At 48.3% G+C, this 16313-nt stretch overlaps 1 protein-coding gene across 1 annotated transcript in view; it reads right to left on the bottom strand.

Annotated features, from left to right (window-relative positions):
* Nucleotides 1-16313, bottom strand: part of LMBRD1 (LMBR1 domain containing 1) — a 205278-nt gene that overhangs the window by 150393 nt on the left and 38572 nt on the right. The window lies entirely within an intron of this gene.

Consider the following 16313-nt stretch of genomic DNA (forward strand, 5'->3'; position numbering starts at 1 on the left):
CAGTAAAGTCCCCCAGTGGGACTAAAAATAAAGTTAAAAAAAAAAAGTTAAATAAAGTTGGAAATAAATAAATGTCCCAAGTAAAAAATTAAATAAAAAAAATAAAAAATAAAAATTTTCCCCTTACAAAATATTTCATGAAAAAAAGTAAAAAGTTACTCTTATTTGGTATCGCCACGTCCGTAACGAACCAAACTATAAAATGAATACTGTAATGGCCGGAAGGAGGTGAAGGGAAAGTGAGCCCTAATCTACCCACCGCCCTGTCCCTGCATACTTGCAACGACCCGCCCTAGGCGACGAGGTACAACTGGGCGGCGGTCCCTACGCTGTCTAAGTGCACAGGAAAACAAACAGGGAACATGCAAGGGAAGGGGCAGTAGCCACGGAACGCCACGAGGAAACGGAGCGGCGAACGGACAGTCAGGACCAGGACGAAGTGAGTACACCCAAGCGGGCAATTAGACAGAAGCAAGCCAGGGGCAAAGCAAAGCAGGTCAAGCAGAACTGCAGCAAGGCAGAAGCACGGCAGAAGCAGGCTGGAGCAAGCAGCAGTGGGGCCAGGAATCCAAAAGAATTACAAGCACTGAGGGAGAGAACAGGGCAGGTAATAAAGGACAGGGGGCGGAGCTAACTCCGACAGACCAGGCCGCGATAGGCTCTCCCACTCCTGAGCCTGCCACCCTGGTTGGTGGGAGATGGTGTCAGTCGAACAGGTCTGGCCTCAGGTGTGGATTGATTAATCCCAGGAGTATACCTAGATGAAGTACCTGGCAGATCCCTAACAGTACTCCCCCTTTTATGAGGGGCCACCGGACCCTTACTAAGGGGACCCGGTTTAGTGGGGAAGAGAAGGTGGAACCTCCTGATCAATACCCCAGCGTGAACATCACGGGCAGGTACCCAAGTCCTCTCCTCCGGCCCGTATCCTCTCCAATGGACCAGGTACTGGAGGGAGCCCTGGACCATCCTACTGTCCATAATCTTGGCCACCTCGAATTCCACCCCCTCAGGGGTGAGAACGGGAACAGGAGGTATCCTCGAGGGGGACCAGGACGGGGAGCAGCGTTTAAGGAGGGAGGCATGGAAGACGGCATGTATGCGAAATGATGGGGGGAGCTCCAGATGGAAGGATACAGGGTTGAGGACTTCAATGATCTTATAAGGTCCAATAAAAAAGAATTACAAGCACTGAGGGAGAGAACAGGGCAGGTAATAAAGGACAGGGGGCGGAGCTAACTCCGACAGACCAGGCCGCGATAGGCTCTCCCACTCCTGAGCCTGCCACCCTGGTTGGTGGGAGATGGTGTCAGTCGAACAGGTCTGGCCTCAGGTGTGGATTGATTAATCCCAGGAGTATACCTAGATGAAGTACCTGGCAGATCCCTAACAAATACATTATTTGACCGGCACGGTGAACGTCGTAAAAAATATAATAAAAAGCAACGCCAGAATTACGGTTTTCTGTTCATCCTGCCTTCAAAAGAATTTGATAAAAAGTGATCAAACCGGCGCATCTACTCAAAAATGATACCAATACAAACTAAAAGTCGTCTCGCAAAAAAAAAAAGCCCTCATACAGCTGCATCGGTCAAAAAATAAAAACGTTATGGCTCTTAAAATATGGCGACACAAAAGCAAATTCAAAACAAATGTGTTTTTACAGTGTAAAAGGAGGAAAACAAACAAATACATATAAATTTGGTATCGCCGCAATCGTAACGACCCGCTGAATAAAGTTATGTTACTTATACCACACGGTAAACGGCGTAAAATTAAGATGCAAAACAAATGGCGAAATTTCAGGTTTTTTTCCAGTACCCCACATATTTTAGGCACTATGTCAGGTTTGAAGAGGTCTTGTGGTGCCAAAACAGTAGAAACCCCGCAAAAGTGATCCCATTTAGGAAGCTACACCCCTCAAGGAAATTATCTAGGGGTATAGTGAGTATTTTGACCCCACAGGTTTTTTTCAGAAATTATTGGAAGTAGGCCGTGAAAATTAAAATCTAAATTTTTTTCATTTCCACGAGAACTAAAGCAGAAAAAGCACTGCAACATTTGTAGATCAGTTTCTCTTGAGTAAACAAATACCCCATATGTGGTCATAAACGGCTGTTTGGACACATGGCAGGGATCAGAAGGGAAAGAGTGCCATTTCACTTTTGGAGCTCAAATTTAGCTGGAATGGTTTGCGGAGGCCATGTCGCATTTGCAAAGCCCCTGAGGGGACAAAACAGTGGAAACCCCCCGAAAATAATTTTATCGAGGGGTATAGTGAGCATTTTGACCCCACAGTTTTTTTGCTGAATTTAGTGGAATTATGCTGTGAAAAACTGAAATTTTTCAAGGCCAATATGACATGCTCGTTTGAATCTTTTATGTGGCACGTTTTAACTGTATATTTATGACTATTAAAGACTTGTTATATGTTTACTAGCTGGTTTTCCATGTAGCGGACACGATCTGTGGGTATGTGGACCCACTGGGCCATACGGCCGCAGCCGGATAGCAGCTGGCTAAACAGTGTACCAAGTAAAGTCTATAGTCCGAGCAAGGGTACCTGTGGTAGTACAGACAGTAGCTAGGCTCAGATGGGACCTTGACAGCATACACCAGGCGTGGTGTAACACAACACGACTCCAACTCTATTAAGGCACAGGAACAAGGTAGCACGGGATAAAGGATACAGGTAGAAGGAACTGGAACAGGAAAACACTAAGGGACCATTTGCTAGACTGACACGGGAAAACACAACGCTCAGGCAATGAGTGAAAGGGCAGGGCCGTTTTAATAGTCCAGGGTGGTTAGACCATTCTAAACATGTTTGAGTGCTGTCCCTTTAAGGCAGGGACGGAGCTCACGCGCGCACCCTAGTGATCACTGCAGGCCAGGAGAGCCGCATGTGCTGGCATCTCCTGGAAGGAAGGTGTCGGTAGGATGAGAGGAGTCTGCGATCTGTGGCTGCGGACGTTACAGTATCCCCCCTCTTGCGCCCCCTCTTCTTGGGACTAGAGCGAGAAAGGAACTTCTTAATGAGGGTAGGAGCATTGAGGTTCTCCTCTGGCTCCCAGGATCTCTCCTCTGTACCAAATCCCTTCTAATCCACTAGATAGAAGGCTCCTCCTCCTATTTTTTTGGTGTCCAGGATCTCCTTAACTTCAAATGTATCAGATGAACCACCGGAGGAAACTGCGGGACCAATGGGAGTCTTGGAGTAGCGGTTGCGGTTGAGGACCACAGGCTTCAGGAGGGAAACATGATAGGAGTTGGTGATCTTGAGAGTAGGAGGCAGTCGAAGCTTGTAGTAGACCGGGTTGATCTGTTGTAGGACCTCGAAGAGTCCGAGGAACCAGGGGGCAAACGTGTGGCGGCACCTTCAGCCGGATATTCATAGAGGACAGCCAGACATTGGTACCTGGAAGGAACTGAGACGGCTCCCTTCTCGTTGTGTCCGCCTTATGCTTCATGCGGTCGACCGTCAGCAGAATAGAGGATCGGGTTTGCTGCCAGATCTGCAGGAAGTCCCTGAATGCAAAGTCCGCTGCTGGCACCTGGGACGTAACGGACACCGGGAGAGGAATTTGTTGGTGTTGGCCGTAAACGATGAAGAACGGTGTTGCAGCAGTGGACCTGCTTGTGTGGTTGTTCTAAAGAGAACCTCGGCCCAAGGAAGTAGCTGCACCCAGAAATCATGCTGCCTGGAGATGAAGTGTCATAGGTAGTTCTCCATGATCTGATTGATCCTCTCGACTTGACAATTGTTCTGGGGGTGGTAGGCTGAGGAAAAGTCCAACTTTACATCAAGGAGTTTAAAGAGGGTTCTCCATAACTTTGAGGTGAACTGAACCCCCCAATCAGACACGATAGATGTGTTGGATGAAGAGATTGGTCAGTCGAGAAGCTGAATGTAGGCCAGTTAGCGGAACAAAATTAGCCATTTTAGAGAATCGGTCCACCAAGACCTAGACCGTACGCCATCCAGCAGAGGGGGGGCAGGTCCTTGACAAAGTCCATTGCTATATGCTGCCAGGGAGCATTGGGCACAGGCGGCGACTGGAGCAGACCGGCAGGCTTGGAGTGAGCAACCTTGTTAGCCACGCACACCGTGCAAGTCGACAATGTCTTTGGGCAGCGTGGGCCACCAGAACTGGCGGGCAAATCAGATCACAGGTTTTACAGACACCCGCAAGCCCCGCCAGTTTGGAGCGGTGTCATCAGCGAAGGCTTCTCCTCCTGTCTGCCAGGCGTACAAAAGTCCTCCCCAGAGGGATGTCTCTAACTTGCAGGGAATTAACAGAGATGATGCAGGATATTTTGCAGAAACTCCACCGTGTCCTCTGTCTCAAATTACCTGGACAAGGCATCGGCCCTCACATTTTTGTCGGCAGGGTGGTAGTGGAGCACAAACTGGAACCGAGCAAAGAACAGCGACCACCTGGCTTGACGTAGATACTGCCGTTGGGCCGACTAGAGATAGGAGAGGTTCTTGTGGTCATTATTTATCAGGATGGTGTGAGCTGCGCCCTCCAGTAGATGCCTCCAATCCTCCAGAGCCAATTTGATGGCCAGCAACTCCTGATCCCCAAATAGAGTAATTGCGCTCTGCGGAAGAAAAAAAAAAAAGGACTCGAATTATAGCCACATACTACTGCCTTCCCTTTGGGGCCTCGTTGGAACAGAAGTGCACCTGCACCAACAGAGGAGGCGTCCACCTCTAACGAAAACTGTAGGGATACATCGGGATGATGGAGGGTTGAGGCACACAAGGCTATTAAATGCAGATTCTGCCTCTGGAGTCCACACCTTGGCATTCATACCTTTCTCGGTGAGGGTAGAGATGGGAGCAGTCAGGGAAGAGAAGCGTGGGATAAATGGCTGGTAAAAAGTTGACGAATCCCAAAAAGCGCTGTATGGACTTCAAGCCTTGAGGACGTGGCCATTCCAGGACGGCCTTCACCTTCTCAGGGTCCATCTTGAGGCCCTGATCCGAGATGATGTAGCCCAGGAAGGGGAGAGAATTTCTCTCAAACACGCACTTCTCCAGCTTGGCATACAGGCGATTCTCCCTTAGTCTTAGTAGTACTTGACGGACTTGTCTCCGATGAGTCGTCGGAACTGGAGAAAAAATAAAAATGTGATCGAGATAGATCACAAAACATACACCGAGGAGGTCTCGGAAGCGGTCATTGACAAATTCCTGGAATATCGCGGGAGCGTTACACAGACCGAAGGGCATCACCAGGTATTCATAGTGCCCGTCTTGAGTGTTAAACGCCGTCTTACACTCATCACCTTGACGGATTCGAATCAAGTTGTAAGCCTCACGCAAGTGCAGTTTAGAGAAGATCTTGGCTCCTCGTATGCTGTCAAAGAGTTCTGGGATTAGGGGCAATGGATATTTGTTTATTACCATAACTAGATTAAGGCCACGGTAGTTAATGCAAGGCCGAAGAGATCAGTCATTTTTCTTGACAAAGAACCACCTGACCACGGACGGGGAGGAAGTCTTTCATATGAAACCCCTCTCCAGATTCTCCTTGATGTAGATCAACATGGACTGAGTATTTGGCAAGGAGGAGAGGGTATACCTGACCAGGGGGAACAAACGCACCTGGAACCAGTTCAATGGGGCAGTCATAAGCCCAGTGTGACGGGAGCGTCTCAGCCTCCTACTTGCTGAAGACATCCACAAATTGAGAGTACTGAGGAGGAAATCCTGCCAATGACTGAGGCAAAGGAAACTGGACCGGATGGATCTGCGACAGACAGCGATTGAGACACTTGAGACCCCATTGGAGAACCTCTCCGGAATTCCAGTCCAGAACCGGGGCATGAAGTCGAAGCCAAGGCAGACCCAGCAGCACAGGGTTGACGGGTTTGGGCAGAACGAGAAATTAGATTAGCTCCGAATGATGGGCTCCAACCTGGAGCTTCAGCGGTTTGGTGTCAGCTACGATTGGGTCGGGCAGAGGCAGTCCATTCTCCGAGGCAACAGCCAAAGACGTCCCCAGGGGGACTGTGGGCAACTGTAGATCCACTAGGTCTCTCCGGATTAAGTTTGCAGCGGACATAGAGTCCAGCTATGCAGAGACCCGGTGCGTCTTTTCACCAGACACTATGGTCACGTGAATGGACAGTCTCGAGGAGAACTTTTTCCCTAGCGCCATTCCACCTATGGTTGTCTCTCCAACCTATCCTAGGCACGGGAGTTTTGCTTGCCTCTGCGGACACCAAACGTACAATATGGCCTCCGAAGCCGCATTACAGACAAAGTCCTGAAGTGCGTCTGCGGTGTCACTCCTGGACAGATAGTTTAAACACGTCCACCGGCATCGTCTCATCTGGTGGGAATCTAGCCTCCCAGCGAGACTCTTGAAAATTGCTCTCGGATCCTCATGTCAATCCAGGTGGCTAAAAGTAGGAGGTCATCCAGGGTAGGTGGCAGATCACGAACAGCGAGCGTGTCTTTAATCTTAGGAGACCGTCCCTGCCAGAATGTAGCCCCAAGGCCTCGTCGTTCCAGGACTGCTCTGCCGCCAGGGTGCAGAACTGAATGGTGTACTCGCTGACGGAGGAGTCCCCCTGGCGAAGGGTCAGCAAAGATGCAACTGCTGAGAAGACTTGTCCAGGTTCCTCAAACACCATGCAAAAAATCTGCAGGAAACACGGAAGTCCCGGGTCTCTGGTCCCTGACATTCCCAGGTGGGATTCGGCCTTGCTAGGGCCTTGCCAAAAAGGAGAGACACGATGAAAGCGTTCCTTGCGCCGTCATTAGAAAATACTCTGGCATGTAGGCTGAAGTGGATCTGCCACTGGTTCAGAAATCCCCTGCAGGTCCTCACGTACTTAGCCCTATATTATTCGTTGGTGGTGTTACACTTTAACTCAGTAGATTTCTCCTTTTGCCTCAATATGGGCTTTCTGGAGGCAAACATTGATCAAATCTACACACTGTATTAACAACAAATGGAGGGAAGAATGTTTTTGATATACATCGCAGAAGGTATATTTTTCCCACATTACGTATATTAGGTTCATCTGTAACTGGTATACACTACCAGTCAAAAGTTTGGACACACCTACTCATAGATGGTGTTTGTCATTTTTCCAGTTTTATACATTTTAGAACATTAGTAAAGTCATTGTATTTAAGAAGTAACAATTAGAAATACACAGGTAATACAATTCAAAAACGTTCTTAAAATTGAATCTTCAAAGTAGCCACCGCTTGACTTGATAACCGCTTGGCACAATCTTGGCATTCTCTCAACTAACTTCATGAGGTAGCCACCAGGGATGCTTTTCCAACAATCTCTAAGGTGTTCCCATGTATGCTGAGCACTAGTCGGCTTCTTTTCCCTTGAGTTTTTAGTTCAACTTATCCCAAACCATCCCTGCTGTGTTTAGGTCAGTAGACTGTGGAGGCCAGGTCGGCTGACAAAAAACTCCATAAGTCATATTTTTTGCCTAGTGGTTGCTTAACAGAGTGGAGAAGTGTTTTGAGTCATTGTCCTGTTGAAAAACAGATGATAGCCCAACTAAGCGAGAACCAAATGGAACGGCCTCTCACTGCAGAATGCTATGGTAGCCATGCTTTTAATTCTGTATAAATCACTATTAGTGTCACCAGCGAAGCACCCCTACACATCACACCCCTTCCACCATGCTTAATGGTTGGAACCACACATCCAAAAATCATTCGTTCATCTTCTCTGCATCTAACAGAGACACGGCGGTTATAGCCAAAAATTTTCAATTTGTACTCATAAGACCAAAAGGACGAATTTCCACTGGTCTGATGTCCACTACCTGTGTTCCTTGGCCAGAAACAAGCTGCCACGGTGCTTTCTCTGCCTGGCAGGCAGTGTGTTGATGCACTGACAGGATACCACGGCTCTCCTCTGCCAGCGTTTCGCAGTTCGTCGCAGGTTCAAAACCCCGCACAGCGTGTGATGTCACTCACAAATGCTCTTTTGGCTGGATGGGCCAAAATTCCCTTTGAATGATCATTGAAGGGGAACCAGTGTCTTTCAGTGCTTGATTATCAGCTCTGTGGGGAGTTTTTTCTTATTTGTTGTCACGGACACTGGGTTTGTGGACCCACTAGGCCGCTCTGCCGTAGCGGGGAGGCAGCTGACCAGGTCACAGTCTATGTGAAAGTAAGATAGCAGACAGTAATGCTTAGGTACCTGAAATAGTCCGGACGGTGACTGTGGCTTCAGCACGGATGGAGGCAGGTGCGGAAAGTGGCGCCAGACCTGGCGGGCAGTATCCGATGAGCAGATAGCACTTGAACGTGGCAGATGGCACTTGAACACGGCACAGGAACAATGCGGAATACAGGAACGGTAACAGGGCACGGGTAACAGCTGGAACGGGAGACACTAAGGGACCATTTGCGAGACAGACAGGGAAAGACTAACAATGCTCAGGCAAGGATCAGAATGGGCTGGGGCATTCTTATAGGGCAGGGAATCACGTGGGTTAATGATCATTGTTTTCATGTGCGCGCTGGCCCTTTAAGAACGGGCGCGAGCGTGCGCGCGCACCCTACGGGACCCGGCCGGACGGAGCGTAAGTGAGCGCTGGCATCTCCTAGGAGGGACACGGAGGCCAGCGCTCACAGATCCATGGCTGCGAGCGTCGGGAGGTGAGTGAACCTGACGGCCCGCGGCCATGGGCACTACAGTATCCCCCCTCTTACACCCCCTCTTCTTGGGGCCAGAGTGAGAGAGGAACTTTTTAATAAGAGCAGGAGCACTGAGGTTCTCTTCTGGCTCCCAGGACCTCTCCTCAGGACCAAACCCTCTCCAGTCCACCAGATAGAAAGTCCTTCCTCCTACCGTCTTGCGGTCCAGGATCTCCTTTACCTCGAATACATCAGAAGGACCGCTGGAAGCAACTGAGGAACTAGAGGTCTTGCTATAGCGGTTCAGGACAACTGGTTTCAGGAGGGACACATGGAAGGAGTTAGGGATTCTGAGGGTAGGGGGCAGCCGCAGCTTATAGGAAACAGGGTTAATTTGTTGCAGGATCTCGAAGGGACCAAGGAACCTGGGAGCAAACTTGTATGAAGGCACCCTCAAGCGAATGTTTCGAGAGGACAGCCAGACTTTAGTCCCAGTAAGATACTGAGGCGGCTCTCTTCTTTTGGTATCTGCCTTACGCTTCATGCGATCTACCGCCTGTAAAATAGAGGACCGGGTCTGTTGCCAGATTTGCAGGAAGTCCCCATATGCAGAGTCAGCAGCGGGTACCTGAGATGAAGTCGACACTGGAAGAGGAACTCTGGGATGTTGACTGTACACGATGTGAAACGGAGTGGAGGTGGTGGACTCACTTGTGTGGTTATTATATGAAAACTCCGCCCATGGTAGAAGCTGTACCCAGTTATCGTGCTGTGAAGAGATGAAGTGGCGGAGGTAATTTTCCATGATCTGGTTGATCCTCTCAACTTGCCCATTGGACTGGGGGTGATAGGCAGAGGAAAAGTCCAAACTCACATCCAGGAGTTTACAGAGGGCTCTCCAGAACTTGGAGGTAAACTGAACCCCCCGGTCGGACACAATGTGAAGAGGCAAGCCATGCAAGCGGAAGATGTGCTGAATGAAGAAGCTTGCCAGTCGAGGAGCAGAGGGTAGGCCGGTTAGCGGGATAAAATGCGCCATCTTAGAGAACCGGTCCACCACCACCCAGATGGTGTTGCATCCTGCTGAGAGAGGAAGGTCCGTGACGAAGTCCATAGCGATGTGCTGCCAGGGGGCACTGGGTACAGGCAGGGGTTGAAGCAGGCCGGCAGGCCTGCTGTGAGCCACCTTGTTAGAGGCACACACCGTGCAAGCAGAGACAAAGTCCAGAACATCTTTAGGTAGCGTGGGCCACCAGAAGGGACGAGCGACCAGGTCTTGGGTTTTACGGACACCAGCGTGCCCAGCCAGTTTAGAACTGTGTCCCCAGCGGAGAATTCTTTTTCTGTCAGGCAACCGAACAAAAGTTCTCCCTGGAAGGATATTTCTAAGCTGCAGAGGATTGGCGGTGACAACGCAGGATGAGTCTATGATCGTCTGAAGGGACTCCACCATGTCTACCGTTTCGAATGATCTGAACAGGGCAACGGCCCTCACGTTCTTGTCCGCGGGACGGTAGTGGAGCAGAAATTGGAAACGGGTGAAGAACAGTGACCACCTGGCTTGACGAGGATTCAGTCTTTGAGCGGACTGAAGGTAAGTGAGATTCTTGTGGTCGGTGAAGATCAGGATGGGGTGAGCAGCGCCCTCCAGAAGATGTCTCCACTCCTATAGGGCCAATTTGATAGCCAGTAGCTCCCGATCTCCAATGGAATAATTGCGCTCAGCAGAGGAAAACAGTCTTGAGTAGTAGCCACACACTACTGCCTTTCCTTTGGAGCTCCTCTGGAACAGAAGTGCGCCTGCACCAATAGAGGAAGCGTCCACTTCCAGTGAGAACTGCCGAGATATGTCAGGGTGATGGAGGATCGAAGCTGAAGTGAAGGCTTTCTTGGGGCTAATGAATGCGGACTCTGCCTCTGGAGTCCATACCTTGGCGTTCACACCCTTCTTGGTAAGGGTAGAGATGGGGGCCGTCAGAGAAGAAAAGTTCGGAATAAACTGCCGGTAGAAATTGGCGAAACCCAGGACCCGCTGTATGGCCCTTAGGCCTTGAGGACGTGGCCATTCCAGGACAGACTTTAACTTCTCAGGGTCCATCTTAAGGCCTTGATCCGAGATGACATAGCCCAGGGAGGGCAGAGACCTCTTTTCAAAGATGCATTTCTCTAACTTGGCATACAAGCGATTCTCTCTTAGTCGCAGAAGAACTTGACGAACGTGCCTCCGATGGGTCATCAGATCTGGGGAGAAGATTAGAATATCATCGAGATAAACTACAACACACGTGTAGAGGAGATCTCGGAAGATGTCATTAACGAACTCCTGAAATACTGCGGGAGCGTTACACAGTCCGAAGGGCATCACTCGGTATTCGTAGTGCCCATCGCGGGTGTTAAATGCCGTCTTCCATTCGTCACCCCGGCGAATCCGGATTAGATTATAGGCCCCCCGCAGATCTAGCTTGGAAAAAATTTTGGCTCCTCGTATGCGATCAAACAGCTCGGAAATGAGTGGCAACGGGTATTTGTTCTTGACCGTGATCTGATTGAGACCACGGTAGTCAATGCAGGGTCGGAGAGATCCATCTTTCTTTTTAACGAAGAAGAATCCTGCCCCGGCCGGGGAGGTAGATTTTCGAATAAAACCCCTCTCCAAGTTCTCCTTGATATAGGCGGACATTGATAACGTCTCTGGCAAGGAGAGAGGATATACTCGTCCACGGGGAAGAGAAGCATTGGGAACCAGTTCAATGGGACATTCATAACTCCGATGTGGAGGCAACGTCTCAGCCTCTCGTTTGCAGAAGACATCCGCTAAACTGGCATACTGAGAAGGTAGATCGAAGAGTGACTGAGGCAGAGGGGACACAACAGGACGGACTTGTGACAGGCAATGGCTATGGCATCTGGAACCCCATTGAAGAACCTCTCCAGAACTCCAGTCGAGTGTCGGGGCGTGTAGACGGAGCCATGGCAGACCCAGCAGGATAGGATTGATAGCCTTGGGTAGTACCAGGAAGGAGATCTGTTCTGAGTGAAGAGCTCCGACCCGTAATGTCACCGGCTCAGTGATGAGCATGATTGGATCAGGCAGCGGTAGACCATTCACAGAGGCAACTGCCAGGGGTCTCTCCAGACGGACTGTGGGTAGTTGAAACCGATCCACTAGGTCTTGGTGGATAAAATTAGCAGTCGCTCCAGAGTCAAGATAGGCGGAGGAAGGATGTGATGCCTGTCCGGTGATGATGGCCACAGGTATCGATAATTTGGAAGAGGTTTTAACGTTTGGAGACGTTCCACCTAGAGTTGCCTCTCCAACCAACCCTAGGTACTGGAGTTTCTCGGTTTCTGTGGCCATTGACGCACAAAATGACCCTTGAGGCCGCAATACATGCAAAGTCCAGAGGAGCGTCTGCGCTGCTTCTACTGTTCAGATAACCGGACTCTGTCTACCTGCATGGGTTCCTCAGGTAGCGCACTAGGAGTGGAAAATTGTGGTCTCTGGGCAGGGAGTGCTGGTCTGTGGGCCCGGCTCTCCTGACGAACCTCTTGAGAGCGCTCCCGGATTCTCATATCAACCCGGGTGGCTAACAGGATGAGGGCATCCAAGGTAGAAGGAAGGTCGCGGGCTGCCAGTTCGTCCTTGATGTGAGAGGACAGTCCCTGCCAGAAGGTCGCCACCAGTGCCTCATTGTTCCATGCCAGCTCGGCTGCTAGGATACGGAAGGAGATCGCATACTCCCCTACTGTGGAGCCCTCTTGCTTGAGGTTCAACAGAGTGGCTGCGGCAGAGGATGTTCGACCCGGCTCCTCGAACACGGCATGAAAGGACTGCAGGAACAAGGCTAGGTCCGCGGATACAGGTCCTTGTTGCTCCAAGATTGGGTTTGCCCATGCGAGGGCCTTGCCAGCGAGGAGGGAGATGATGAACGCTACTTTAGCCTCTGAGGCCGTAGCCTAAAATGCACCGTGCATTGATTGAGAAATCCTCTGCATGCTCTGGGGTCACCGTCATAGCGAGGAGGAAGAGGCAGAGGAACTGAGGATCCGGAACAAACAGGGAGAGCAACAGGCAGTGGCACGGCAACAGCTTCTGGAGGAAGAACCGGGGGTGGAACAGCGAGTAGATCCAGGCGGATCAGAATAGAATTCACCGCCTCAAGGAGTTGAAGGACGAGTGCGTAGGTCATGCATTTCTGTCTGAATCTTCTGTACTGGGGTCTTGGGCTGGCCAGCAGGTTCCATGGCCTGAGCGTAGTGTCACGGACACTGGGTTTGTGGACCCACTAGGCCGCTCCGCCGTAGCGGGGAGGCAGCTGACCAGGTCACAGTCTATGTGAAAGTAAGATAGCAGACAGTAATGCTTAGGTACCTGAAATAGTCCGGATGGTGACTGTGGCTTCAGCACGGATGGAGGCAGGTGCGGAAAGTGGCGCCAGACGTGGCGGGCAGTATCCGATGAGCAGATAGCACTTGAACGTGGCAGATGGCACTTGAACGTGGCAGATGGCACTTGAACACGGGTAGGCACAGGAACAATGCGGAATACAGGAACGGTAACAGGGCACGGGTAACAGCTGGAACGGGAGACACTAAGGGACCATTTGCGAGACAGACAGGGAAAGACTAACAACGCTCAGGCAAGGATCAGAAGGGCTGGGGCATTCTTATAGGGAAGGGAATCACGTGGGTTAATGATCATTGTTTTCATGTGCGCGTGCTGGCCCTTTAAGAGCGGGCGCGAGCGTGCGCGCGCACCCTACGGGACCCGGCCGGACGGAGCGGAAGTGAGCGCTGGCATCTCCTAGGAGGGAGACGGAGGCCAGCGCTCACAGATCCATGGCTGCGGGCGTCGGGAGGTGAGTGAACCCGACGGCCCGCGGCCATGGGCGCTACATTTGTTCCTGGGATTTTCTGGTGTTTGACCCAGCTTTCATCTAGACTCTGCTTTACCTCATTTATTTGTGAACCGACTTCTTGTCTAAACCCAACCTGGTCTCCTGATACTGAACTTGCTGCCCATCCGTTACCAATCAGGATCGCTTTGACAACGAAACGTCCCATACCTGCCACCTGGTGATCACGACCTAGGAATCTTACCAGTAAAGTACATACCTCCTTGGGGGGGGGGGGTTAATAGTGCAGAACGAGAACATTTCTTAGACTCAGCAACCCAGGCTAACAAGCGCCTACTCAATTACGGTCCCTGTCATTCATTGTTTAGTCCACCTGCCAAACTTCATTGACGATTTGCTACACCACCTTTCAGAAGTCCTCCATGGTCTGACTATGCTAGCAAGGGATTGGTATCCAGGTACGCTCTTGGACTTAGTTTAGTACAAAGCATTACAATGTCTCCCTTAGTAGTGGGTTTTCTTGCAGAAATTCTACCATGGAGGCCTGATTCACGCAGTCTCCTCTGAACAGTTGATGTTGAGATTTGTCTGCTACTTGAACTCAATGAAGCATTCAATCCTAGTTTATACGGAGGGATTGTTAATTTAGGATTACTAAGGCTGGTGAATCGAATATACTTATCCTATGCAGTAGAGATAACTTTGGTATGCCGTTTCTGTACTTGTCATCATTAGAACCTGTTTCATCAAAGTGCTTAATGGTTTATGAAGACATTTTTAAAGTTCTTGCAATTTACAATATTGCTGGCGTGTCTTTTTTTTCTTTGCTTAGTTAAGCTGTTCTAGCCATATTGAGGACTGCTATAAACAGAAAGACCTAAATAGGGATTAATTTCAGACCCACACTACCTTTTCCACCTCTAATAATATAAGTAGAGGCAACAAAAATAAATTAGGCAAATCTTAGACTGTCCTATCGAAAGAAATTTAAATCTTTGCCTGCTATGAGCAGGTGTAGATTTTCACTATAGCTTGCGCCAATTTCTGTTGTAGTCATAAGTATGTGTATCTGATGGAGGCCTCGCCCCTCCCGGTAAACCCTGCACACTTTGACACTTTCAAAAGTAACGAGGGTCTAGAAAATATGGCACGCGCCAAAAATGTGCTACTTTTTTTTCCAAAACAAAAAGGTTATAGTACATTCCCCCTACTATCCTTACAAAACTTACAATTTATTAGGTAGGCATTACCCAAAATAGCTATTTGTGTAAATAAATTAATTTCAAGCATTTTAGCCATACACCTTTAGATTAAAACGTCTCAATCAAAATAAACAAAATTCAGTCAGGTGTGTCCAAACCTTGGCTAGTGCTATATATGCAAGACTGCTGCCTTTGCACTGCCTATAGCTATTATTATCTGAAAATATCTACAATTGACATCAGAAATGTTTTTCATAAAAATCAGTTACATTTTTATACTAAAAGTTTACGTTAACTTATAAATTATTACTAAAGCATTAGCATCACAGAATTGACAAATCTCATCAAAGGATACGGAGCTTCACTTATAATCATTATTCTGCAATTATGCTGATTTGTTGAGAGGTTAATGTAAAGTATTGTCTATAAGATAATCTTTGACACACATGGTTGACAGACATAAATGTACTTTGTGCACAAGCCTTGCAAGACTTTAACTGACGAACAAACAGTGAAAAAAACACCAGCATTTTAATCTAACATTACAGCTAACAGGGATTTAAAATAAAAAGGAGAAAAATTTCCCACTCATTTTGTAAACCTTCCTAAAAAGGACCTATGGATTACAACCTGCATTCTAATTAGAGTACAAGGGAAGTATGAATGAAATCCAGAAAACCCTTTGTAGTTATTTTTTTTTCTGTTTTCAACATTTGTTAAATAAAATAAAAATATTAGGAAAAAGATATTCGATGCCAATATACTTTTTTAAAAAGTGGGTGCAGCTTAATAAAAGGGGCAGCCTGACAAATGGATTTCATTTTAAGATAGAAACTGCGGTAAATTATAGCGAAAATCTAGTTCATTCTGTGGCCAGGGGTGTAACAGGGTACAGGCAAGCCCCATGCCAGGGCCTTTAATGCCCCCCCCCCCATGATTAGATATTAAAATAGAATGGTTTTTTCAAATGTTTTGGTGTCTATTTAAAGAAATATACCATATAAAGAAAAAAAATGTAATAAAAGTTTATCATGCAATTATTTGATGATACATATTTTGATATGTCTCAGTAACAGGTCAAAGAAAATTTAAAGCTAACATTCAATTTAAAGGGGTTTTCTCATCACAGATAGGTCCAACTCCTGATACCTGTGATTTTGCTAGGGGAAACTGGAGCCAGCTACCAGAAGCAGAAATGTAGTATCATATGACGGCCATTCAGGGGTTAAAACATGGATGGCCCAAGTCCACCAGAATGAGTGTCTCGGCTTTTTAGCAGCTTTCCACTCTTGCTCAAGAGGGTTTCCTGAGCACGCCCCTTTTCACTGATATCCAAGTGCCCTAATAGGACATAAGGAAAGGGGTTGTTTTGATGGGACAACCCCTTTAAATTAGTAACCTATATTATATAACTATGTAATTTAGCTTAATTAGCAAATCAAGGAAAGTTTAACAGAATTCATTCCAAATGTATGCAATTTTTTTCATTGTTAATGGAGACAACTATTTTAGATCACTGAACTCGGCTGTCCAGTCCTCACGTGTCTTCTGCTATCAGTGTCTCAGGATAGCATTTCTGATTCTTATTATTCTGGTTTGTGACTAGACACATATTAACATAGT

This window comes from Rhinoderma darwinii, chromosome 4 (genome assembly GCF_050947455.1).
Source record: "Rhinoderma darwinii isolate aRhiDar2 chromosome 4, aRhiDar2.hap1, whole genome shotgun sequence".
Lineage (NCBI taxonomy): Eukaryota > Metazoa > Chordata > Amphibia > Anura > Rhinodermatidae > Rhinoderma > Rhinoderma darwinii.